The 25,573-nt window shown below is 43.5% G+C and overlaps 1 protein-coding gene and 2 long non-coding RNA genes across 3 annotated transcripts in view; 2 read left to right on the top strand and 1 right to left on the bottom strand.

Annotated features, from left to right (window-relative positions):
• The window catches only part of LOC133665394 (uncharacterized), a 707,793-nt gene that overhangs the window by 99,694 nt on the left and 582,526 nt on the right, over positions 1 to 25,573 (bottom strand). The window lies entirely within an intron of this gene.
• The window catches only part of atf2 (activating transcription factor 2), a 47,870-nt gene continuing 44,117 nt past the window's right edge, over positions 21,821 to 25,573 (top strand). The window contains exon 1 of the mRNA XM_062069923.1: positions 21,821 to 22,243. The gene's annotated coding sequence lies outside the window, so the exon portion shown is untranslated. The remainder of the gene's footprint in view (positions 22,244 to 25,573) is intronic.
• Positions 25,301 to 25,573, top strand: part of LOC133665393 (uncharacterized) — a 783-nt gene continuing 510 nt past the window's right edge. The window contains exon 1 of the long non-coding RNA XR_009828737.1: positions 25,301 to 25,518. This is a non-coding gene — a long non-coding RNA (uncharacterized LOC133665393). The remainder of the gene's footprint in view (positions 25,519 to 25,573) is intronic.

Here is a 25,573-nt window from a genome sequence, read left to right as displayed (position 1 = left end):
TTGTTGTTGTTGGGGACAAGTGTTGTAAATTAGCTTTGGCTACAAACACTATGATGCATACATTGGATAACTGTTTCAGATATCTATGTTTATGTATCTGTCCCTATTTCAAATAAACCTTTATATACAGTATATATATATAAATATATACATATATATTTCTGACCCTAAAACAATCGTATTTCTTCCTCTGGCAGAGCTTCTCTTTTGTTATGATATAGGGTTAAAGTGTTACCCGGCTGATAAGTCACCGCCGACAGCAAGCTGTTCCTCTGCACATTCCATTGGAATGAGAGTTAATGCATATTAATGGCACCTATAAAAGCAACTAATTGAGCATTCCAGTTCTTGCTGAGTTGGGCATCTGTGAGTGACATTGTGCAGCTCCAGGACCTCCACCAGACCGCCTTTATTAGCTCTCTGAACTGGGATGTAGGTCACCGTCAGGCCATTAAAAGCAGGAAGCGCTTTCCCTCTAAGTTCTGTTTGGACAGCCTTGTAGCTGACACCCAAAATCTGCGAGATGTGCTGTGGAGAAGAATAGGTTTGCAGGAAACAGCTCAGGGTAAATACACCTAACATAATTAGATTTGATTGAAAAAAGTTAATCCTCGCCTAAAGTGTAATTGAGCACAATAAACTGCAGCCATATGCCTGCCATTAAATAGCAACTTTCCACATGAGTGCGATAAGTAAACAGACGTTGCATATACCTTGCAGTCATACGGTATATGTCCATCATCTTTACGATTGACATTGCAGTCATGCACATTTGCATAAAAAGTGTGTGCAGTGCATTTCCCACTGAAGATAAAACTATTACAGAATCACCACAAGAGCTGGGATTTATGTCTCTTTGAAGGGGGATGGATCTTGAAGAGTTGTTCAAAGACTGGCTTGTTGTTATGTTTCCATTTAATAATTTTTTTATGAAGTTTTTATCAAGAAAATAATCACTGGTAGCAGTCATAAAATTATATCTGGATCTGAATATTTTACATTTTCACTTTTTTATACTCTTTTTCTAAACTAATAATTATCCGGGTAAACATTCCATCCCCACGCTTTGACAGTGAGTTCATTATTTTGAATTTTCTTTCACTCAATTAACCCGGTGCTACAATAAACAACTACACAGGCATCAAGTAGCCTCCATGCAAATCAACTTTACTGTTAAGAAAATGTTTGTCATGATCCGTTGCCGTTAGTTTTGACTCCCTCAGTTCTGTTTTCAGCACCCTTGAGTTTGTGTGTCGTGGTTGCCATGGGTGCTGACTAGTTTCACCTGCCTCTGATTTGTGTCTGGTACGCTCACCTGCTGCCGGGCACTAATCAGAGAGCTACTTATTCCCGTTTTTCGCCACGCTCAGTCTGGCTTTCTTGTATGCACTACGCAACAGTTACGACGTCTGTTTGTATGCTAAGCTTTCGCGCTAGCCTTTTCCCTTAGCTTTGCTTCTCGTGCTATCAACATACTTGTTTTGTGTATCTGCATTTTCTGCATGATTTAGAGACAATACATCATTTCCTTACCTGCACCTTGTCTCCGGAGTTCCGTCTGCATTTTGGGAGAACGATCCACGCAGTAAAATGCGACCCCGTCGTTACAATTTTAACATTACAAGAAAAAGCCTACAAATAATACAGCTGCAATACTATTTGTAAACATAAATACTAAAAAAAAAAAAAAAATCTATCAATCGTTGATTGTTTAGCGCTGTTCGTGTCCATGATAAATTTATTTTAAGTAGAAATCATTATTATAAATACTTTTTTTTTAATAGCTAGAGTATAAGAAAACTTTTTACGACTTTTAAAATGTGTTTTTCAACATTATGAGAGCCCTCTAGACATGAAATAACACCCTGTAGTCACTTTACACTCTTTTAAAATTATATAGTAACGCTGCCTGAAGCTGAGCCAATCAGTGGCCACGATGCTGAACAGCGTGTTTTTATTGGTTTGGTCTCCTCTATTGGCCAATATGACTGTAACATTGCAATGTTTTAGTTTATTTCAATCAATCAATCAATCAAATTGTATTTATATAGCCCTTCATCACAAGTGTCTCAAAGGGCTGCACAAGCCACAACGACATCCTCGGCTCAGATCCCACATCAGGGAAGGGGTGGGGGGCGGGGTTTGGTGGTAGCGGGGTGTATATTGTAGCCTGGAAGAGTTAGGGCTGCATGGGATTCTGGGTATTTGTTCTGTTGTGTTACGGTGCGGATGTTCTCCCGAAATGTGTTTGTCATTCCTGTTTGGTGTTAAACTTGTTTATATGGCCACCCTCAGTGTTGATCAAGTATGTCTTGCAGTCACTAATGTGTGCCTGCAGAGGCCTCATGCAAAAATCGGGAGGATTGGCAAGTATGACGCTGTCAAGCACCATTCATATAAAACATATAAAAAATAACGTCTCGCGGGCCGCGTGTCTGAGATCCCTGATTCAGGACAATGTGCTTAAAGAAAAAATGTATGATGTGGTGAAGCGGCAATATTTGAAGCACAATGTGGCGAGGGACGACTGAATACATAATAACCAAAAAAAAATAAATGAGCACACTCTATAAATATAAATGGAAAATGGTACTCCCCTACCTGGTGTGTGGACACCTAAACGAGGCTACTTAACAAATCCATAACAAAACAATGAATCAGAAAAGTTTCCTTTGACTGTTGTTCATTTTATGGGGGTTTCTGTTACATTCTTTGTTCTTGCCTCACTGCTTTCCTGTCTTCCCGCGCCTGTGTTCTCATTTGTCCATTGTCTCTCCTTGGTAGCCATCGCTTGGACTGGAGGCGGAACTAGAGGCCACCCTTTATCAGCTGCAGGTGTACTGCTGAGAGACGCCGATTCTTTCCTCCAGACTGTTCCCGCACAAGACTATCTTGGACTGCTCTGCTAAACTTTCAAGCAAGACCCTTTTTTGTGCCGTCCTCCACCCTCCCTCTTGGTAATTCGTCTCAGCGTGGCATCTCTCAGCGTGAGTCCAGAGCCCTGCCTCCTTGCCTGGCTGCCTGTTTGTTTCTTTATTTTCCATGGGACACTTTTCTGTGTCCCATCTCCTTTTGTTTTTCTTACAAGCCGTGGCTTAGTACCTGTTTTGATTGAAGGACGTTTTTAGTTACACCTGCTTCCCGCCTTCGCATCTTGGGGTCCAGCATACAAAGCCTTCACATAAAGAACTGACCTCAAAGAATGGAGCTCACAGAGGTGGATTCCATTAAAGAAGGGCCTCCGTGCTCAGGCCCAGGACCTGGGTCGACAAAAGGACCAGTTTGCTGCACTGGGAGCAGGGATAAAGGACTTGGCAGATCGTCAAGATGTCCGCATGGGGGCACTCGAGGCCCAACTTAACAATCTCCTGTCAGCCTGGCAGAGCAGCTCCTCTGCCACTGTCCCTGCTGTTCCCAGCGCTACTCCGCCTGTGGATCCAGCTAGCCAGCCATTGCCGGAAGCTGTCGCCTCGAACCCCAATCCTCTCATCTCCATACCAGAGAGATTCCCTGCAGACTCCGGGGACGGGCGCCCATTTTTGACCCAGTGTGAACTGCATTTTGAGCTCTAAGCAGTTGCTTTTTTCACAGAGCGCTCCTGCATAGCCTTCGTCATCTTTCACCTGTCTGGTAGAGCCGCAGCATGGGCCACGGCCGAGTGGAATCGACGGCCGGCCATCTGCTCTTCTTATGAAGCGTTTGAAGATCCATGGAGTAAGTGTTCCAGCGCAATACTCTTGGACGTTAGGAACACCTACCCAGCTCAAGCTAAGACAGGGGCGGCGGCATACTTGCGGTCGATAAGGACTGGGACAACTCAGCACTGCTGGACGCTTTCTTCATGGGTCTCGCCAACCCTGCTCCTGACAATATCGACGACCTGATTGCCATGGTGGTACTCACAGCCCTTTGAGACACTTGTGATTTAGGGCTATATAAATAAACATTGATTGATTGATTGATTGATACTCATCGACAAGCGTCTCAAGGAACGAGAGGAGGACAGGATACAGCAGTGTGGGGGCAGTGATCGACTCACTCAAGCCGAGAGGAACCTCCACCGCCGGCTGCGCCTGTGTAGGTACTGTGGGCAGACAGATTACTCCATCTCCCACTGTCCCATACGCCATGACAGCCACCACACCCCAGTCGCTTCACCCCCTCGTCCTAGTTCCCCGATGGACGCTTCTACCCGGGCCACAGTGCCATATGGACACATAGACGGGCCGTTTACAGCTGCTAGGTACGCTTTCTTGGTCCGATTGAGATACTGATATCTCTGCTGTAATAGACTCTGGTTCTGACGACTGTTTTATTGACTCTGCTTTTGCTAATCGTCTTGCCATCCCTGTGGGTAAGTTACCATCTCCTAAAGTTGTTCGCTCAATCGACAGGGCATCATCTGGTTTGCGTTAAATGACAAACTAAGAATGTTTTCCTTCGCTTGTCAGGAACTCATTATGAGACAATACGTTTTTTTGTCATTCCATCTCGCGCTGCACCTGTAGTGCTTGGGCTCATCTGGCTACGTAAACATAATCCCCATGTCGATTGGTCGAGAGCCTCAATCATTAATGTGTTTTGCCAGTCACATTGCCTTAAAGGCCTACTGAAACCCACAACTACCGACCACGCAGTCTGATAGTTTATATATCAATGATGAAATCTTAACATTGCAACACATGCCAATACGGCCGGGTAAGATTAGTAAAGTGCAATTTTAAATTTCCCGCAAAATTTTCTGCTGAAAACGTCTCGGTATGATGACGTCACGGATTGTGCAGACATAATGGGACGCCATTGTGGCCAGCTATTAAGTCGTCTGTTTTCATCGCAAAATTCCACAGTATTCTGGACATCTGTGTTGGTGAATCTTTTGCAATTTGTTTAATGAACAATGAAGACAGCAAAGAAGAAAGCTGTAGGTGGGATCGGTGTATTAGCGGCTGGCTGCAGCAACACAACCAGGAGGACTTTGAGTTGGATAGCGGACGCGCTACCGTGAGTACAGCTTTGGCTTCCAAACATTTCATCGCTTGCCTGTACGTGCATGCCGCTATGTGCATGTCACGTACGTAACTTTGGGGAAATATATGTGCTGTATGAACTTTACGGAGGTGAACGGTACTTTGGGCTGTGGGATTAAGTGTGTTGTGCGGGTGTTCGATTTGTATTGGTGAGTTACATGGACGGGAGAAGGGAAGGTGTTTGTTATGAGCGATTAATTTGTGGCATATTAAATATAAGCCTGGTTGTGTTGTGGCTAATAGAGTATATATATGTCTTGTGTTTATTTACTGTTTTAGTCATTCAGAGCTGAATATCAGGTCCCACTCGCCTCTCACAGCATCTTCCCTATCTGAATCGCTTTCTCTGCCCTCTAATCCTTCACTCTCACTTTCCTCATCCACAAATCTTTCATACTCGCTCAAATTAATGGGGTAATCGTCGCTTTCTCGGTCCGAATCGCTCTCGTTGCTGCTGGCCATGATTGTAAACAATGTGCAGATGTGAGGCGCTCCACAACCTGTGACGTCACGCTACTTCCGGTACAGGCAAGGCTTTCTTATCAACGACCAAAAGTTGCGAACTTTATCGTCGATGTTCTCAACTAAATCCTTTCGGCAAAAATATGGCAATATCGCAAAATGATCAAGTATGACACATAGAATGGACCTGCTATCCCCGTTTAAATAAGAAAACTTCATTTCAGTAGGCCTTTAAATTGGCATGTCCACCCACTTCTTCTCACACACACACACCGGAAGAGCATGATATTTCGCTAATTCCTCCCTTGCATCATGACCTCCGAGGGGTTTTTAGCAAAGATAGGGCTCTTTCACTATCACCTCACCGTCCTTATGATTGCTGTATTGATCTTCTTCTGGGCGCCGTGCTACCATCTTCATGCCTTTACAAGGTGTCCAAACTCCAGATGGAGTCTCTGGAGCAATATATTTCCTCCTCGCTTGCCTCAGACATAATTTTTCCCTCCTCCTCGCCGGTTGCTGCAAGGTTGTTTTTTGTTGTTGAAAAGAGCGACAAATTCCTCCGCCAGTGTATCAATTATCGGGCACTTAACAACATCATCATCAAAAATAAATATCCTCTACCTTTATTGGATTATGCAATGAATTTGCTGTATTCAGCTAATTTCTTCACTAAACTTGATCTGCGCAATGCTTACCACCTTATATGGATTTGAGAGGAAGATGAGTGGAAAACAGCCTTCAACACTCCTCTCAGACATTTTAATTACCTTGTTATGCCTTTTGGTCTCATGAACGCTCCTGACGTTTTTCAAGGACTTATGAATGATGTGCTCCGTTACATGCTTGGACGGTTTGTGTTTGTCTATTTAGATGACATATTGATTTTTTTTTCCACACTGGAGGAGCATATACAGCAGGTCCAGTTAGTTATCCAGAGGCTCCTAGAGAATAGGCTTTTTGTTAAGGCCGAGAAGTGTTTTTTTTTCACACAGCATCGACGGCTGTGGTCGCGTGGCCCGCTCCTACCACCAGGAGGCAGCTTCAAAGAATTTTAGGGTTAGCCAATTTTTACAGACGCTTTATTCGAAACTTTAGTCGGGGGACCAAACTTCCTCTTCCTCACTTCCTCTACGGTTACATTTATGTGGACCCCTGATGTTAAACTCTGCCTTTGAAAAACTGAAATATTTGTTTACTGATGCTTCTGTTCTCATTCACGCTAACCCGCTCCTTGCCACGTCGTCTGACCCCGGCAGAGCGCAATTTTGACATTAGGAACAGGGAATTGCTGGCAGTCGTGCTGGCGCTGCAGGAGTGGTGGCACTTTCTGGAGGGCTCGGTGCACGCATTCATTGTGCACACGGATCACAAGAGTCTGTCTTACCTGGGCTCCGCCTAAAGACTCAATCCTCGACAGGCACGATGAACTATGTTTCTAACCCGATTTAACGTCAATCTGACGTTCTGCCCGGGCTCCCAGAACAGCAAACCAGATGCTCTCTCAAGGCTATACGCTCCGCTTGCTGAGGAGGCTCATCAAGAGACAATCGTTCCAGAATCCCGGATTCTAGGGGTGCTTCAGTGGGATGTGGAGAAGCAGGTTGTAGAGGCCCTCAAGGACTGCACTTTCCCAGAGGGCTGTACAATGGGTCACTTGTTTGTGGTCCCTAAGCCTCGTCCTCACGTCCTGTGCTGGGCGCACAGTTCTAAGATTTCCTGCCACCCCGGAGTGAACAGCACCATCTTCCTCCTGTCGCTGCAATTCTGGTAGCCTTCTTTCAGAGCACATGTGAGGGGGTTTGTGTCCTCTTGCCCAGTCTGTGCACAAAACAAGTCCTGCCACCAGGACTCCTGCGGCCACTCCCCACTTCCTCCCGTCCCTGGTCACATGTGGCTTTGGACTTTGTTACGGAACTGCCGCCCTCTAAGGGCAAAACGATCATTCTCACCCTGGTGGACAGATTCTCAAAGATAGTTCATTTTGTTGCACCGCCTAAATTACTGCTAATCTTCTGGTTCGTCGTGTATTTCAACTGCATGGCATTCCCATGGATGTGGTCTCAGATAGAGGACCATAATTTATGTCAGCAGTCTGGTAGGCCTTCTGCAAGTCCTGGGTGCGTTGCCCAGCCTGTCTTCAGGGTACCATCCACAGTCAAACGGCTAGACAGAGCGGGTGAACCAAGATTTGGAGGCAAGAATCTACTGTGTTTGGCATCAGTAACGTGCTTCCTGATATTTTAATCTCTTGGATTGCGTATGCACATAACACCCTTGTCTGCTCTGCCACAGGGGTGTCACCGTTTCAGGCTGCTTTCGGATATCAACCCCCAGCTTTTCTTTCATTAGAGTCACATTATGCTGTGCCCTCAGTGACTGCTCACCTACGCCACGCCTGTCTCACCTGGCGCAACATGCAAGCTGCACTGTCACGCACTTCTGAACGCAACCAGCATCTGGCTTATCGTCACCGCACAGCAGCCCTGGACTACAAGCCAGGACAGAAGGTTTAGCTGTTATCATGCGACTTACACCTGCACACAGTCTCCAAAAAACTAGCCGACGGCCATCCCGCTTTCACGATCAAGGTCATTTTAGACATGAGAAGGAGGTATAGTGTTGTCCAGTATCTGGTAGACTGGAAGGGATATGCTCCCGAGGATCGCTCTTGGGTTTCCCGTTCCCTCATCCTTGATCCCACCCTCTTGTCTGATATTTACTGTCGCTTTGCCACAAATCCGGGTAGGCTACCAGGTGGCGTCCGTTAAAGAAGGGGGGTACTATTACATTCGATAGCCATCGCTTGGAGTGGAGGCGGAGCTAATGGACGCACCTGAGACTGATTGCTTGTCACCCTCTATAAGCTGCAGGTGTACTGCTGAGAGATGCCAATTCTTTCCTCCAGACTGTTCCCGCACGAGACTCTCCTGGACTGCTCTGCTGAACCTACTAGCAAGACTCTGTTTTGAGCCGTCCTCTTACCATTCTCCTTTTTGGTAATTCGTCTCAGCCCGGCGTCTCTCAGCGTGAGTACAGAGCCCTGCCTCCTCGCCTGTTTGTTTCTTTGTTTCTTTATTTTTGCCATGGGACACTTTTCTGTATCCCATCGCCTTTTGCTATTCCAATGAGCCGTGGCTTAGTACCTGTTTTGATTAAAAAAAAAGGTTTCTTACACCTGCTTTCCGCCTTGGCATCTTGGGGTCCAGCATACAAAGCGGTCACAGTTTCCAGTGAAGGCAGTGGGCAATTTGTATTTAAAACCTCTCCCAAACAAACAGCTCACAAATGCCAATTGGTTTTGGTGGTTCACTTCAAAAAGCCGCTCAAAAGACTCAACTCGTTCACAAACGTCACATTCCTAATCACCTCTAGTTTATTGAAATAAAACGTTGGCAGTAATATTACAATGGGGGGCAGCACACTGCCATTGGCCTTTAAAGGTATTGAATTCTCTTTATGTGAGTCTGTAACCGTATTTTGACTGAAGGTTGCAACACAGCATTCTCCTAATCCACTATCCAGTGTGTGTTATATATGTGTCAATCAAATGCATTCTCCATATGTCGTCCTAACAACCATCTGTCTGCTGAAAGTGGCATGTATATCTTTGTTAGACGCTTCATAAAAGCAAACGGGTAGAACACGAGCCAACAATACGTCCCAGTAATGGTGCGGAGTATGAGGTCAAGAAGATTCCTCCAAAGGGCTGTGTTGTTTTCTTATTCTGTCATCAGCTTTTACTGAAGTGTCATAAGGCGTTTGACTGTAAATCTCGGTGACCTTGAAGACACCAGAGAAAGCGCAGATCCGTAAACCAATCATTGCACAGCTGCCCCTGTCAGCCACGCTTGTGTTCACACAGTCAACGTCTGCATTTCCTGATGTTGAACAGAGGAAGGAAGGAGGAGGGAACTGCTTCAAAGACGCTTTTAAAATACCGCTATTGGAAGTGTATTAATGAGAACGTATTTGATTTCAAGAACCGGCTAAGATTTATATTCCAGCAGCCCTGTTTACTGTAGCTTCTAATATTGTATACTTTGTATATAGCATATTGCAAAATATCATCAGTACCTCACCTTCCGAGCTTAATTGGTTCAGTGACGGAGCTCTTAACTTAAAACACTTGTATCTTAAGTCAAAGTCTCCAATTGGAATGAGCTGAAGTCCATTTAATTGCTGCTTGACCCCACAAAAGCAGCCCACTTAAACACATAATATACCTTTTTAAAAACGTTTAGATAATAGGTGGGGTTGTAATCACGTGACCTAGAGCAGTGTTTTTCAACCACTGTGCACTAGTGTACCGTGAGATATTGTTTGGTGTGTCGTGGGAGATTATGTAATTTCACCTAATTGGGTTAAAAATATTTTATGCAAACCAGTAATTAGAATCCGCAAATAATTTGTCGTTGTTGAGTGTCTGTACTGTCTAGAACTCGGCATATCAGCAGGTAGGTAATTGCTTTGTAAATGTCGGGAAGACGGTTTGTCATGATCACAATATGCGGGAGGCAGTGTGCAGGTAAAAAGGTATCTAATGCTTAAACGAAAAATAAACAAAAGGCGAGTGCCGCTAAGAAAAGGCATTGAAGCTTAGGGATGGCTATGCAAAACGAAATTAAAACTGAACTGGCTGCAAAGTAAACAAAAACAGAATGCTGGACGACAGCAAAGACTTACAGCATGTGGAGCAGACGGCGTCTACAAAGTACATCCGTACATGACAATCAACCCCAAAATAGGAGCGCAAGACAAGAACTAAAACACTACACACAGGAAAAAAACAAAAAACTCAAAATGAGTCAGGGTGTGATGTAACAGGTGGTGACAGTACACCTAGTTTGAGACAAGAGCTATAGTGATGCATGCTTGGTTATGGTTTGAATTCATATTCAACAATTGCGAGAACAACTTTTTATCGTCAATATCGGCTGCTGAGTTACATTTTTTTTATGTTTTTTTGCTTGCGGTAGACCTTGGGATTTTTTCAATGAAAAAAATTAGCCTTGGCTCAGAAAAGGTTGAAAAACACTGACCTAAAGGCACATCCGGGCACTTCTGGCTTTCAGGCAATGGTCTCAGCCCCATTAGGCTATTGTTTATTAACCTGAATCCATGCAGATGTAGGCCTATTTTGAAAGGTTTAGAGGCAACAAGAGCACCGAAATAAATCAAGATTTTAAGCAACAGAACGGCAAAAATGCAAAAATATCAGCCATTTAAAAAATGTATTTGTTCATGAACATATCTCCTTCACAACAAGCGAGTGTAATAGAAGCCAGTCAACTTCAAGTACAGTGTTGGCTGCCTATGCTTTTAGCTCGACAGTAGTACGCTGGCCTTTTACGAAGTGGGCTCGAGCAGTAAGTAAAATCAACGCAGCCGAGAGAGAGAGAGTGTACACAATCTACTCAGTGGCCTAGTGGTTAGAGTGTCCACCCTGAGATGGGTAGGTTGTGAGTTCAAACCCCGGCCGAGTCATACCAAAGACTATAAAAATGGGAGCCATTACCTCCCTGCTTGGCACACAGCATCAAGGGTTGGAATTGGGGGTTAAATCACCAAAAATGATTCCCGGGCGTGGCCACCGCTGCTGCTCACTGCTCCCCTCACCTCCCAGGGGGTGATCAAGGGTTATGGGTCAAATGCAGAGAATAATGTTGCCACACCTAGTGTATGTGTGTGACAATCATTGCTACTTTAACTTTAACAATCACTAGACAAAGCTGAGCTCTGTATGATCAACAGCCATGAACACCAATCATTGCATTCCGTCGTCAAAATCGGGGGGCCCTGATTGGTTGGGGCCCCTGGGCTTCAGGCCAGGTAAGCCCGTGCATTTAGGTTACCTTGATGAGGACAGACAGGCGCTCATTACTTTGCTCACTTAAAGGGGAAGTGCACTTTTTGGGGAATTTTGCCTATCATTCACAATCCCAATGTCAGACAAGAACACATACTGTATGTTTCTTTGTTTTATGCATTCTAATTTGTAAAATACGACAAGTACAAGGTGGCTAGCAAGTAGCAATGCCTAAAGGCCTTTAAAAAAACATCCAAACACCACCAACAAGTCTCCATTTACATCTTGTGACCTGAATATTAACCAAACATTGGTGATATTGTTATTATAATGCAGACAAACTATTTTTTTAGCCTATTTGCCTGTTTGAAATGATAGGTTGCTGATATATGTCAAAGGTTCTGAAATCTCCTCAACAACCTTTTTTATTGTTTCCATGTCAATTCCGTTGCAATGATTTGGGGTCTTGGATTTCCATTTAAATCCTCTATTGTGACACCTTTGAGGAACATCGAGTTGGGATTTCTGTCTATAGTGAATAATTATGTGTAAGTTATCACACAACTCGTATACTTAAAGGCCGTTGCTATAGTTATTATCAATTGTGCTGAAGTTGTACTTTTCTATCTGTGCAAAGGGACGACTTGCAATCCAAGATTGTGAGTCGTCTCGTATCAGTGTTTGTGTCCAGAACATCGAATACCGTGACGCAGACAAAGCAGAGACAGGGCGATACCACGAGTGACAGCACATTTACATTTCTGAATAATCATATATTGTGTCCGACTGAGGCTGCTGAAATTACCCCCCTTCCTTCAGAAGCAGCCTCAGTGATGTAACCAGGGACCTCCCAAATAAATATTGGAGCACGTGGGTCTGGACCTTAGAGCGTGGTGGGAGATTGGAACTGAGTGTGTAGCCCCAAACGTCTCTCCTCATTGAGCCAAATTGAACTCTGTCTCTGCATGATTCCTTGCTTCTTGTCTGTTTAATAGATGTCGTCAGTGTTTTAACCTGACATATGGTGTAACTCGGGATCTGGAATCCTTTCCTCCAGATTTGGTCCAAAGTTCACAAAGTACTTATTGAACTTTAACAGTCACATTAGGTCAATAACATCAGCAACTTTTTACTGCCTGAATAACATTTCCAAAATCAGTAGAACATTGTCTAAATCAGACTTAGAAAGACTAATCCATACCTCTGCCTCCAGCGAGTTAGACTCCTGTAATGGCCTTCTCAGCAGGCTCTCTAAACAAGATGTAAAGCTGCTGCAGTACATCCAAAAGCTGCTGCACAAGTCCTGACTAGAACCAGGAAATACGACCGTATTAGTCCAGTGCTTAGGTCACTGCACTGGCTTCCTGTTGCTCAGAGAATAGACTTTAAAACAGCTTTGCTTGTGTACAAGCCTTTGCATGGTCTCGTGCCGAAGTACGTCTCTGACCTGTTAGAACCATATGAACCGTCTCCGGCTTTGAGAACCTCATGGAGTGGACCAAACATGACGAAACTGCGTTTTAGTTTTATGCTTCTAAAACAGTGGTTCTTAACCTAGTTGAAGATACCGAACCTCACCAGTTTCATATGCGCATTCACCGAACAAGTCTTTAGTGAAAAATAAAATGTTGTTTTTTTTCAAATTCAAGACAAAGTTATATGTTTTTGGTAACACTTTAGTATGGGGAACATATTCTAAGTAACAAAGACTTCATTTAGAGTTTTTTGGACACTAGGGGAGCATATTCTAAGTAACAAAGACTTAATTTAGAGTTATTTGGTTAGGGTTAGGGTTAGAGGGTTAGGGTTATAATAAGGCCACGCCGAATAAGGCATTAGTAAGTACTTAATAATGACTAGTTAAGAGCCAATATGTTACTAATTTGCATGTTAATAAGCAACTAATTAATGGTGAATATGTTCCCCATACTAAAGTGTTACCATGTTTTTTTACTGGTGCACAAAATGAACCGTGCATAAACATCACCTTGTTCAAACAACAAAACCAACACAGTGCATAAACTCACAACAAATTACACACCTGCAAATCAGTGTATTCTGCTGTTGCCGTATCCGTAATACGCCGTTAAGGAGAAGCTTTTATTTACACGATGAGTCAGGTGTGTTTTGACGTCCGCCGAACCCCTGAGCGCGACTCACCGAACCCCTAGGGTTCGATCGAACCCAGGTTAAGAACCACTGTTCTAAAATCTGGAATAGTCTTCCTGAAGTTGTGAGACGGGAGTCAACGTTGGCAATGTTCAAATCCAGGCTGAAAACACTGTTATTTAATTGTGCAATAGACAACTGAAGGTATTTTTTCTGCACTGATTGATTTTAATCTTAATTAATTCTGATTGTTTTTGTGATTGCCTTTTCTGATTTCAATTTGAAAAATGTTTGTTTTTGCCTTCTTTGAATTTTCTGTAAAGCACTTTGAATTTGCTTGTGTATGGTTGTGTGCTCCATAAATAAACTTGCCTTGCCTTTATACAGCGATTGGCAAACTACTTGGAAAATGTAGTAAGCTAAGCTACAAGTTACTCTCGATTAAATGTAGCTACGCTACAGGGAAAGCTATCCCCAGAGAATAGTAGCAAGGCACTCTCCAAGCTACACAGCAAAAGTAGCTTGCTACATTAAAGCTACATTATATAAATATATAAATTAATGTACAACGTTTCACCAAACAAGAGAAAAAATGCTCACTTGGATTTTTTTATTCAAATAAACACTAGCTAGAAACCTGCCCTTTGTCTGGCTTTTTAACATTTCTTTTGAATTGTGGGATCTGAGCCGAGGATGTCGTTGTGGCTTGTGCAGCCCTTTGAGACACTCGTGATTTAGGGCTATATAAGTAAACATTGATTGATTGATTGATGATTAAATTGCCTACCATGTACAAAATAAGGAAAAAACACAAGAAGCACATTAAATAAAAGGCAGTGAAACAATAATAATGATAAACAAAAAACATAATATGTACTCCAATGGAGACTTTTTTCAGCACAGGATAAATTACTGTTTTAACAGAAACCACACTGGCAAAATGACAATAACTTGGCCAAAGGAACAAAACATTTGTCACACGAAAAAGACATTAAAGGGGAACTGCGCTTGATTTGGAATTTTGCCTATCCTTCACAGTTATTATGTAAGACATGACCACGGGAATATAACACTATTTTATCAGTTGGCATCCTGATGACAGCAGACCTTGTGCAGTAAGTGATGTTTTATTATGTTTGTTGGCTCTCATGAAGTCTGCAGTGAGTAGTAATCAGTAATGTTGTTGGGGGAGAAAAAAAAGCATACGTTGTGATGTGTTATTGAAATTAAAGTGCCGCGTATGCTTAAAATTATCAATATATGTATATATATCTTATTATGCATGTGCCTGTTACTACATTACATATATACTTAAACATATATATATATATATATACATATATATATATATATATATATATATATATATATATATATATATATATATATATATATATATATATATATATATATATATATATATATATATATATATATATATATATATATACACATGTAAGCTTTCAAAATCTGCTGTACAGTATGTGTGCTTGGGTCCTATTTTTAGGAACACTAATACAAAACCTCACAATAATGTCTGATTGAATGCTAAAAACGCCTTAAAAAAATGAATGGAATTTTACATTTTTTTTACTGAATGAGACACCCAGAATGTACATGAAAATAATGAATGTGGGATTTACAAAAATAACTATGAAAGATAAAACACTGAATATTGACAACATATGAACGTCACACCCCCTCTCCATCCACATATTTTACAATCAAGCGAAACGCAACAAAAATGCAACAAACACAGCGAAAAAAATAACCCCTCCTACAATCTGATATATGTGATATATCACTAAGCTTTAGAACAGGGGTCCCCAAACTTTTTGACTCCCGGGCCGCATTGGGATAAAACAATTTGGCTGGGGGCCGGGCTATATATATATATATATATATATATATATATATGTTTGTGTACGTGTGTGTGTGTGTGTGTGTGCGTGTGTGTATATATGTATATGTATATATATACTGTATGTATATGGGTCGCTTTTCTACCTTCAAGTGACTCAAAGTGCTTTGACACTATTTCCACATTCACCCATTCACACACACATTCAGACCCATCAGGAGCAAGTGTGAAGTGTCTTGCTCAAGGACACAACGAACTTGACCAGGTTGGTAGGAGGTGGGGATTGAACCAGGAACCCTCAGGTTGCTGGCACAGCCACTCACCCAACATATGTATGCATATATACACATGTGTGTGTATATATGTATACGTATATATATATATGTGTATGTGTATACATATGTGTGTGTATACATGTATATGTTTATGTATATATATGTGAGTATATATATTTGTATATGTGTGTATATATATGTGTGTATACATATCTATATATATATATATATATATATATATATATATATATATATATATATATATATATATATATATATATATATATATATATATATATATATATATATATAGATATATATAGATAGATAGATATATATACATAAGCGGAAGAAGATGGATGGATGGATGGATGGATATACGTATATTCCTCGCGCACTAATTGACTTAAAGAGCGCACTTGCGGCATGTCACGTTATCGATGGTAAAATGCATTTTTAGACAATATGATTTGCCTGAGTGGCTAGGAGATGGTAGAAAATGGACAGATTAAAAAAATAATAATAATAATATATAATATAATATTTTTTATTTTTTTATTTTTTTTTAAATTTATTTTTTAACTTGGGACTTCGCGCGGGCCGGATTTTGGACGCTGGGGGGCTGTATCCGGCCCGCGGGCCGTAGTTTGGGGACCCCTGCTTTAGAACTTTGTTGTAAAAATGTCATTCCACGTCTGTCCCTGACACCCACATTTCAGGCTCTGGAAACACTCTGTGGAAACACTCCCCACCCACACTGCTTGGTGCCTCGTCTGAGCTGCTGTGACTTACATTACCATAGTAACTAATTAGATGACCATAGTAACTAATTAGATGACCATAATAACTAGTTAGATTACCATAGTAACTAATTAGATGACCATAATAACTAGTTAGATTACCATAGTAACTAGTATATCTTGCATAAACACAGATTCCAACCATTGAAATACTTAGTGTAGTTCAAGACTTACGGTCATTAGAAAGCATCACTGCACATCATAATGGCAGCTACACTTTACATCTTATAGATCTAAAAAAAATATTTGTGAATGTCCGGGGGGCCAGATTGAAAAGCTTAATGGGCCGCATGTGGCCCCTGGTCGTTAATTTGCGCAGATTTGCAATAAGAGCTTGACCTGTTGATTCAATATGAATAAGTTCTGCAAAATGTATGTGCCAGAATCACTAATGACCACTTGGCAACCTCGTCCAAAGTAAATAACGATATGTGCTGCGTCTTTGGATCACCAAAGTCAACGACTAACATGTAGGGGGGTATTTTTGTTTTGTTTTTAAAAAAATAAAAAAATAAAATACAATCATGTGTGCTTACGGACTGTATCCCTGCAGACTGTATTGATCTATATTGATATATAATGTATATATTGTTTTTTTTTTATGTTGATTTAATAAAAAATTAAAACAATTTATTCATTCATTTTTTTAAATTTCTTGTGCCGATTGGTGCCGCACAAGAAATAAAAAATAAAAAATAAAAAAACATTTTTTGTGGTCCCCGGTGGTTGGGGACCACTGCTCTAAAACACATGTAGCCATAGATAACCTGCAGTATAAAGGCAGCCAGGTGTTTCCAACACATATCTGCCTTGAACTGCGTGTGGTTCCTCTCAATGGTGTTTGATGGGGAGAGGAGAGAGAACACAGATGAACTGGAGCCTCGCAGACAATGTATTCTCGGTCCATTTCCATGCAGCATCCAGGAATAGAGATTAGCATGGAGCCATCAGCAGCGCCGCAGTCCCTCCCGACCCCGCTTTCGCTGTCAGACCACCGCCTCCCCGCTTGTCAGGCGCTCCGACGAGGAGCTGTAAAAACCTTTTCCCCCTCTCCTTAACAACTGCAAAACAACACGCACACACCCACGGCTGAGCTCGGCGCCTGCTTTTCTGAGGCCTCTGACAGGACGTGCTGCAGGCACAAATTGTAATTCATAAAGGTTAAGGGGGTCAATGCCTTTTATTACCAGTCTGAGTGCATCCAGCTTGATGGGGCGGGCATGCAAATGGAACGTCTCAGAGTGTTCTATGCGAGAAGTCAGACAGCGGGCGCGTGCTCGCTTCTCAATGGGAGGAAGTGGAAGGTGTCTAAATGGGGGTAAGGGTGGGGAGGGGCTGCGCTCGCCACCTTCCACCGCCATGTAGGACCACACAGCCACTGCTGGGTTAATTAGACAGTATGACATTGACCCCGGGTAGTTAACGGCCACTTTGATATGTGCTGGCCTGCAATTAATTCATTGTAAAATTCATGTTTTATCATATGGTGAGCTCTGACCTGGAAGCGGCTGCTTTTGACTGGGACCTACACCACACTGATACATTGTACATTTGTATTCTCCGGCATAGAAAATTAGCATCACTTTTAAACATCCTATGTGTCAAACAATTGTTGTTGTTTTTTCTAAATATTGCAGATGCTGAAATATAAGAAAATAAAAACTGTAGTTATAAAGTTCTGTGTTACTGTACTGTGATTATTTTAGTACATTTTGTGTTTAAAAAGCAATCTCATTAAACTCTATTCTGCCCTCTGCTGGTAGTTTGCTTGAAATACCCTTCCCTGCCAGGCCTCTCAGCTTTTGAGTGGATGTGATGGCATTTTGACTAGGTTACAAGGGGCTTTGTCAATTTAGGTGCAAATTTGACATTTGTTTTATTTATTTTTTTAATATGCAGGACAATGCGAACTCATGGAAGAGGATGATTGCTTTCAAAAAAATGAACTAGAAAAGCACAATTGGGACAATGTGTGCAATGAAAAAGAGGTTGATGGAGCATATGAACATTTCTTAAACAAGTTCCTAATACTTTATGACAAACATTGTCAATGGAAACAACTTAATAGAAAGAAGATAAAGAATAATCAACCATGGATGACAAAAGGATTAAAAAATGCTTGTAATAAGAATAATACATTATATGGAAAATGTATAGCACAAAGAACTACAGAGGCAGAAAATAAGTACAAAAAGTAGAAAAACAAGCTAACTAGCTGTAGAGGTTGCCCTCTAGTGGGTTCCTCGGACCACCACACACTGCCACGAGAGCCCGGATTTCTGGGTACAACACTGTTTTATTTGCATACAGATCGCTCTGCTTTTGCTTTCCAGAAAAATGTCTTTCTTTTCAGAGTCCGTGTCTCTCTCTCTCTCTGACTCCCACTCCAACGCCAACAACATGTCTCGCTCCGGCTGCTGCTAATAAAGGCGACAGGTGATTAGATAACAAGGCCCACCTGGGCCATCTACTCACCTGTCACTGTCTTCGAGGCCGGTCCTGGCACACCCCATTCCGCGGCAGGCCCGTAGGCTACGCCCCCCTCCACACTAGCATACTAGAAAAGGTTTCTCATAATCATCCTGTTCTGAAGGTTTGCATATTTCTGTAAATTGTCCATTTTAGTTCTATAGATAAATAATTTCTGTTAAGGGACTAATTATTATTATTATTTATTTCCATTTCATATGTGTTGTTTGGGAAGGTGTAATGTATTTTCGTGAGATTGTTTAACGGTTGCCACGGTTACGGTTGCCTTAGTTACGGGCACTTCCGTTTCCGCCGGCAGGTAAGAAAAGTGTTTAAAAGAGCTCCGGCATTTGACAGGCAGCGGAGCGTCGGTAATACTACCCGGAGATAGAGATCACAACAGTTGCAGATCAGATAAGTAACTAGTACTCTAAGCGTTGTATTTAAGTTTGTTATAAGTGACAGTTAAGTGCCAGTGCACTAGTTTAAGTTTAAAGACGTTTTGGGCGCTTCACGTTGCCAGTGGGAGGTGAAGCCCATGCTAACTGCTAGTTAGCTCACCGCAGTTCGCACCTGTGTTTGTTGGCTGCAACGTGACTTCACGAACGCCAGGTTCCGTCACGTTCGGACTAAGTTTAGTTAAGAGACACTCTCCCCTGGGACTATTTATTGTTTGGAGAACGTTGTAGAGTTTAGTTGTGTGCTATCGCGGCTACCTTGCTGCGAGGGAAGTGGACAGCGGGAGGTACGAGTGTTAGTGGCTCGCGCTCACGGGCTAGTCGACAGAGAGGTGACCCAGGACGAGGCTGGTTCTCCTCTCGCTCCAGACTAGACTCGTGAGGGAGCTAAGAAGAAGCACGGCCGAGCCCCCCCACCCCCCTTCTCTACTCTACAACGGGAGGTGTCCCCCCTCTCCAACGCCCCCTTGGTATCCAGCATTTGCAACTCACCACCCCCACCCTACGTGCACCAACGATACAGCAGGACCACAACAGACTATCTTCTGGCCCAGCCAAGGGGCCCAGGTTGGACTGTGTGTGTGTGTTGTGTAATTGGTTTAGTGCGGGAGGTTTCATTGGGGAGGTAGCGTGTGAGTGGGGATGAGTGTATGAGTGTAATCAATGTGTTCATTATTGTCAGATTATTGTATGTTATATTGTATAGTAAATTGTTAACTATTTAAGTGGTGTCCTCTCACTCTCTCCTAGACTATCTTTATTTGGTAAATAGTGAAAACTAGAGCATCCGCCTAAAGAAAATATACAGTCCTTTACAGGCTCCCGAACATTTTGGTCCTTCGAGCCGGAGAGTCTAATCAGTTAGGATGTCCAAGAAGAGTGAGAGAGCCCTAAGCCCCTCCCCAAAACCAGAACCACCAACACGCCCTGTTAGAGAGCATAGGTTACCCACTAGACTACAGGACTATCACTTCACTACCCTAGATGAGACTGACAGCCCCAGTAGTTTAGAGAGTAAAGCACCCCAAGTGGCGGAGGACAATATTGCAACACCAGAATTAGGTTCAACTATGCAACCCAGTATTCACCCCTTCTCCTCACTACCAAGGGATGAAGAGAGACAGGAAAAGGCGGGCCCGCCGCTGACAGCAGTCATTCCCCCGCCGACAGAAATCGTCAGCCAAGGCAAAGAGGATCCACAAGGAGGTGGCGACTTACAGAACGGTGAGGAAATAATTCCCCCTGATGCCGCCACCCCACTAGACAGGACCGACCCGCGAACCTTCCATCCGGGTGAGTTTTTCAAGAACTCCGATCCTCAAGGCAAGCCCCCCAAGGTAAAGTCTCGCCTATCTTCTGGCCGGCGCAGCAGCGTCCATATCAGCCGTACAGGTAGTCACCGTAGCAGCCACTCAGGACGATCAAGCATGGAGAGTCTACTCTCTGAGAAGTTACTCCAGCAGTTGATTGACAATCAGTAGAACCAGTGCCAGGACGCCCTCGCGAGAGAGGAGCGTCTGCACGAAGAAGCCCGTGCTAGAGAGGAGCGCCTGCAGATAGAGGCCCGCGCTGACAAGGAGCGCCTGGAGCGGCAAACCAGTGCAACTGCGGAGGCACTAGAGAAGGCGGCCGTCCAGAGCCTGGAGCTCGCTAAGCTCGGTCTCTCCCGCCAACCAGAGCCCTCCCCCCCAGTCCGGATATCGAGAGTGACCTCAAGGCCTGGCTCGCCAGAGGAAAGGAAGAGGAGTATTGAGAGGTCTCAAATGCTGGACCCAGAAACCCAGAGCGCACACGAGGAGGAAATGGAGCCTGACGAACGCTTGGACTCCCTTCTGGATCGTAGGGTGCAGTATCCACACGCCCCTCCCCCCTCCTCACCATCAACATCAGCCCGCCGTAATGCAGGACCATATGACCCACTTCCTCTTCACCCGCCTGGCTCCATAGTTCCCTTCTTTACCCAAGACAGCAGGTAGAACTACAGGGAGATGCGGCTGAGCCTGGAGTACCTGCTAGGAGAACCACAGGCGTACCACAGTGAGCAGCAAAAGTGGCTCACACTCCAACTCCATTGTAAGCTACCAATAGCTAAGAGACTTTGCTTCTCCCACGCCAAGTCCCTCACCCCCTACACCGACAGCATGAAAGAACTAGATCACCGCTGGGGTTGTCCATGGGACCACATCCTCGACGAGGTTGAAGCCCTCGGGGAGTTACCCGAGATCAGAACTGACGTAGTCCTGGATGACTACGCCCTCCGCATCCGCTCTCTGGTCACGATGCTGAAGCTGCAGGGACCGACTGGAGCCAGGGAACTAAACACAGGCTCCACCGTGGAGCGCTTCATAAGGAAGCTGCCCAGACATCGAGAGAAAAGGTTCCGGCGGCGCCACGACCAGCTCCACCCCGACCAGCTCCACCCCGACCAGCCAGCAGCCAGCTTAGAGGAGCTATCTGACTTTCTGAGAAGTGAGGTAAAGCACATCCGTCTCCCAACAAAAGCTGAGCTGAAGTACGGCGGACACGAATGGACCAATCGAGCAACCAAGAGGAAGGAAGGGTCAGTCCGGGTGATGACGACGATCCCAGGGGCTGACACTAAAGAACAGAGGGACACCCCCCACAGTGAGTGGGGCGGCCCTAAGCAGGGTGACAAGAAGCTACAACCACCTTGCCCGTGTTGCACGGGCCCCCACTGGCTTGAACACTGTCCAGAGTTTGTGAAGAATAACACCGAAGAGAGGAAACAGTGGATCAAGGACAACAAGCGATGTTGGAGGTGCGCCCGTGAGCACATGGCCAAGCAATGCACCCTGAAGAGGCCTTGTCGCATTAAGGAATGCGGCAGGATACACCTCACAGTCCTCCACGACCTCAATAACAGAAGCGACAAGCCGGAGACCGGAGAGTACCCCCGGGACCTATCCAGTGAGATCCAGGAGGGTCGTACCTACTACGTAGGCCCAGTCCATGGTAACAACCCCAGAGTGTTACTCAAGATGGTGCCGGTCATCCTACGCCATCATGTTGTATGCATGCATGTGTGACGCATCATGCTGTATGCATGCATGTGTGATGTATCATGCTGTATGCATGCATGTGTGATGTATCATGCTGTATGCATGCATGTGTGATGTATCATGTTGTATGCATGCATGTGTGATGTATCATGCTGTATGCATGCATGTGTGATGTATCATGCTGTATGCATGCATGTGTGATGTATCATGTTGTATGCATGCATGTGTGATGTATCATGTTGTATGCATGCATGTGTGATGTATCATGTTGTATGCATGCGTGTGTGATGTATCATGTTGTATGCATGTGTGTGTGATGCATCATGTTGTATGCAGGCATGTGTGATGTATCATTTTGTATGCAGGCATGTGTGATGTATCATGTTGTATGCATGCATGTGTGATGCATCATGTTGTATGCATGCATGTGTGATGCATCATGTTGTATGCAAGCATGTGTGATGTATCATGTTGTATGCATGCATGTGTGATGCATCATGTTGTATGCAAGCATGTGTGATGCGTCATGTTGTATGCATGCATGTGTGATGCGTCATGTTGTATGCATGCATGTGTGATGTGTCATGTTGTATGCATGCATGTGTGATGTATCATGTTGTATGCATGCATGTGTGATGCATCATGTTGTGTGCATGCATGTGTGATGCATCATGTTGTATGCATGCATGTGTGATGTATCATGTTGTATGCATGCATGTGTGATGTATCATGCTGTATGCATGCATGTGTGATGTATCATGTTGTATGCATGCATGTGTGATGTATCATGATGTATGCATGCATGTGTGATGTATCATGTTGTATGCATGCATGCGTGATGTATCATGTTGTATGCATGCATGTGTGATGCATCATGTTGTATGCATGCATGTGTGATGCATCATGCTGTATGCATGCATGTGTGATGTATCATGCTGTATGCATGCATGTGTGATGTATCATGCTGTATGCATGCATGTGTGATGTATCATGCTGTATGCATGCATGTGTGATGTATCATGTTGTATGCATGCATGTGTGATGTATCATGATGTATGCATGCATGTGTGATGTATCATGTTGTATGCATGCATGCGTGATGTATCATGTTGTATGCATGCATGTGTGATGTATCATGTTGTATGCATGCATGTGTGATGTATCATGTTGTATGCATGCATGTTCCAAAACAACTCAAACTCAAAAAAAAACTCAAACATATGTCGCTAAATGTATGCATCTAGTTAGAAGAATATCATAGCTGTTATCCGGAATTAATTTGTGCACTTATAGGTGTGGCATCATGTGTGCAGTAAAAGTGTTAAAAGATACCTGCGGCGCCACCAGGAAAATGTTTCCCTTAAAAGTCAGCGTGCAGCAAAGAGCGACTCCCTGTGCTCATTACCTTTCCATCACAGAGCAGCTGCTGCCGAGTCATTCATCGTGATTACAAGTCCGCCTGGTGTTGGTAGCCTACATCTTCTCCATCAGCTCGGTGTGTGTTTCCTGCACACGTGCGGCCCTGAGCCACTACTCCCTCAGGGCTGCACGGCGGCTAAATTGACACCACACACCAGGGTGACAGTATAGTGGACACGGACAAGAAGCTTTTGTTTTGAAGAAAAACACTTAAGCTGAACATGGTCTAACTATTTGATCTTACTGCAGTACTCTGCCCTGACTGACTAGTACTCTATAATAACAAATACCATCCATGCACAAGATCTTGCATGAACTAACCCAAAGTTGTGTTAGTGGTTAGAGTGTCCGCCCTGTAATCGGTAGGTTGTGAGTTCAAACACCGGCCGAGTCATACCAAAGACTAAAAAAATGGGACCCATTGCCTCCCTGCTTGGCGCTCAGCATCAAGGGTTGGAATTGTGGGTTAAATCACCCGGGCGCGGCCACCGCCGCTGCTCACTGCTCCCCTCACCTCCCAGGGGGTGGAACAAGGGGATGGGTCAAATTCAGAGGACACATTTCACCACACCTAGTGTGTGTGTGACAATCATTGGTACCTTTTCAATGTTGTATTGCAATAATTGAAAAAAAATAAAAATTAAAGTTGAGACTTAAAATTTGTACTGGTAGTTTTGTTTCTCATTTTGCTAATTTAGAACTGTGCAAATTATTTTTTCTGAATCCCAACTATATTTGCTATATTTTTAGACAAAATAGCTTTATTTTGCGATACACTTTACATTTGAAAATGTTCAGCTTCTCATAGAAGAATGATGTAAAAAATACGATTTAAAAATGTTATGCAGTTAGTGAAACACCATACGACATAACATGTATGCATATAGAATATAAAGTGATCCCTAAATTTGTGTTAGTTACAATATACCAGGATTTCTCAAACTGTGGTACGTGTACCACTAGTGGTACTCGGGTTCCAACTAGTGGTACGCCAAAAAAAAATCACTTGATTAAATATTCAAACACAGTGTTACTGTTCAAACTGTGTGTAAAGTTACAGTGCCCAAAAGTATTAAATTGTCAAGACCCGACTAGGACTCTGGACACAGATGCAGGATTACTGAAAACAGTTGTTTATTCTCAGAAGGGGAGGGGTCCAAAACGGGAGAAACAAAACAGGCTATCAAAACAGATCTAACCTGACTACTAAACTAACAAAAATATTAACAACTCAAAACGCTCCGGCTATGGAGGGAAAAGGGGCTAAAGAACAAAAACTAACAAATACAACAAAAGGCGCTCCAACGGAGGCAATGCTAAGAAGTAGTGATGGGTCCGGCAACACCGATGCATCGGCGCATGCGTCGAGCTCATAGAGCGATACCCTGTGTCGGTGCGCGTATCACTTTTAGAAAGTCACGTGACCGAACACGAGCTGTTGTGGTCACGTGACCGCTCATGAGCTGTTCTGGTCACGTGGCTGAAGACAAGACTGCGGCAAGGTACGCTGGAGGTACGCACAAGACAATACGAAACACTCTGGCACAGGACAGAAGGAGGATGAGACATTTATACACATGAGGGAGGGTGACACAGGTGGGCGCAATCAGGCAATCAGGAAAGACGTCAGACCAGGGAAACAGGAGGAAGGGCAAGTGACCTGAAATGAGAGGGAGAGTCAGCATTTCAAAATAAAACAGGAAATGACAAAACATGAAACCAGACGAAACCCAGACCAGACTTCACCCAGGTGTGACATAAATATACTTATTGAAACAAACTTCTGCCTTGTTTTCAATGAATACTTAGGTCTTCTATGCCACTGTATTTTAATGTTGGTCATTATGGTGGTGCTTGATGAATA

The sequence above is a fragment of the Entelurus aequoreus genome, linkage group LG14 (assembly GCF_033978785.1).
Source record: "Entelurus aequoreus isolate RoL-2023_Sb linkage group LG14, RoL_Eaeq_v1.1, whole genome shotgun sequence".
Lineage (NCBI taxonomy): Eukaryota > Metazoa > Chordata > Actinopteri > Syngnathiformes > Syngnathidae > Entelurus > Entelurus aequoreus.
The sequence above is the reverse complement of the archived record's forward strand: the minus strand, read 5'-3'. Positions and strand labels throughout refer to the sequence as shown.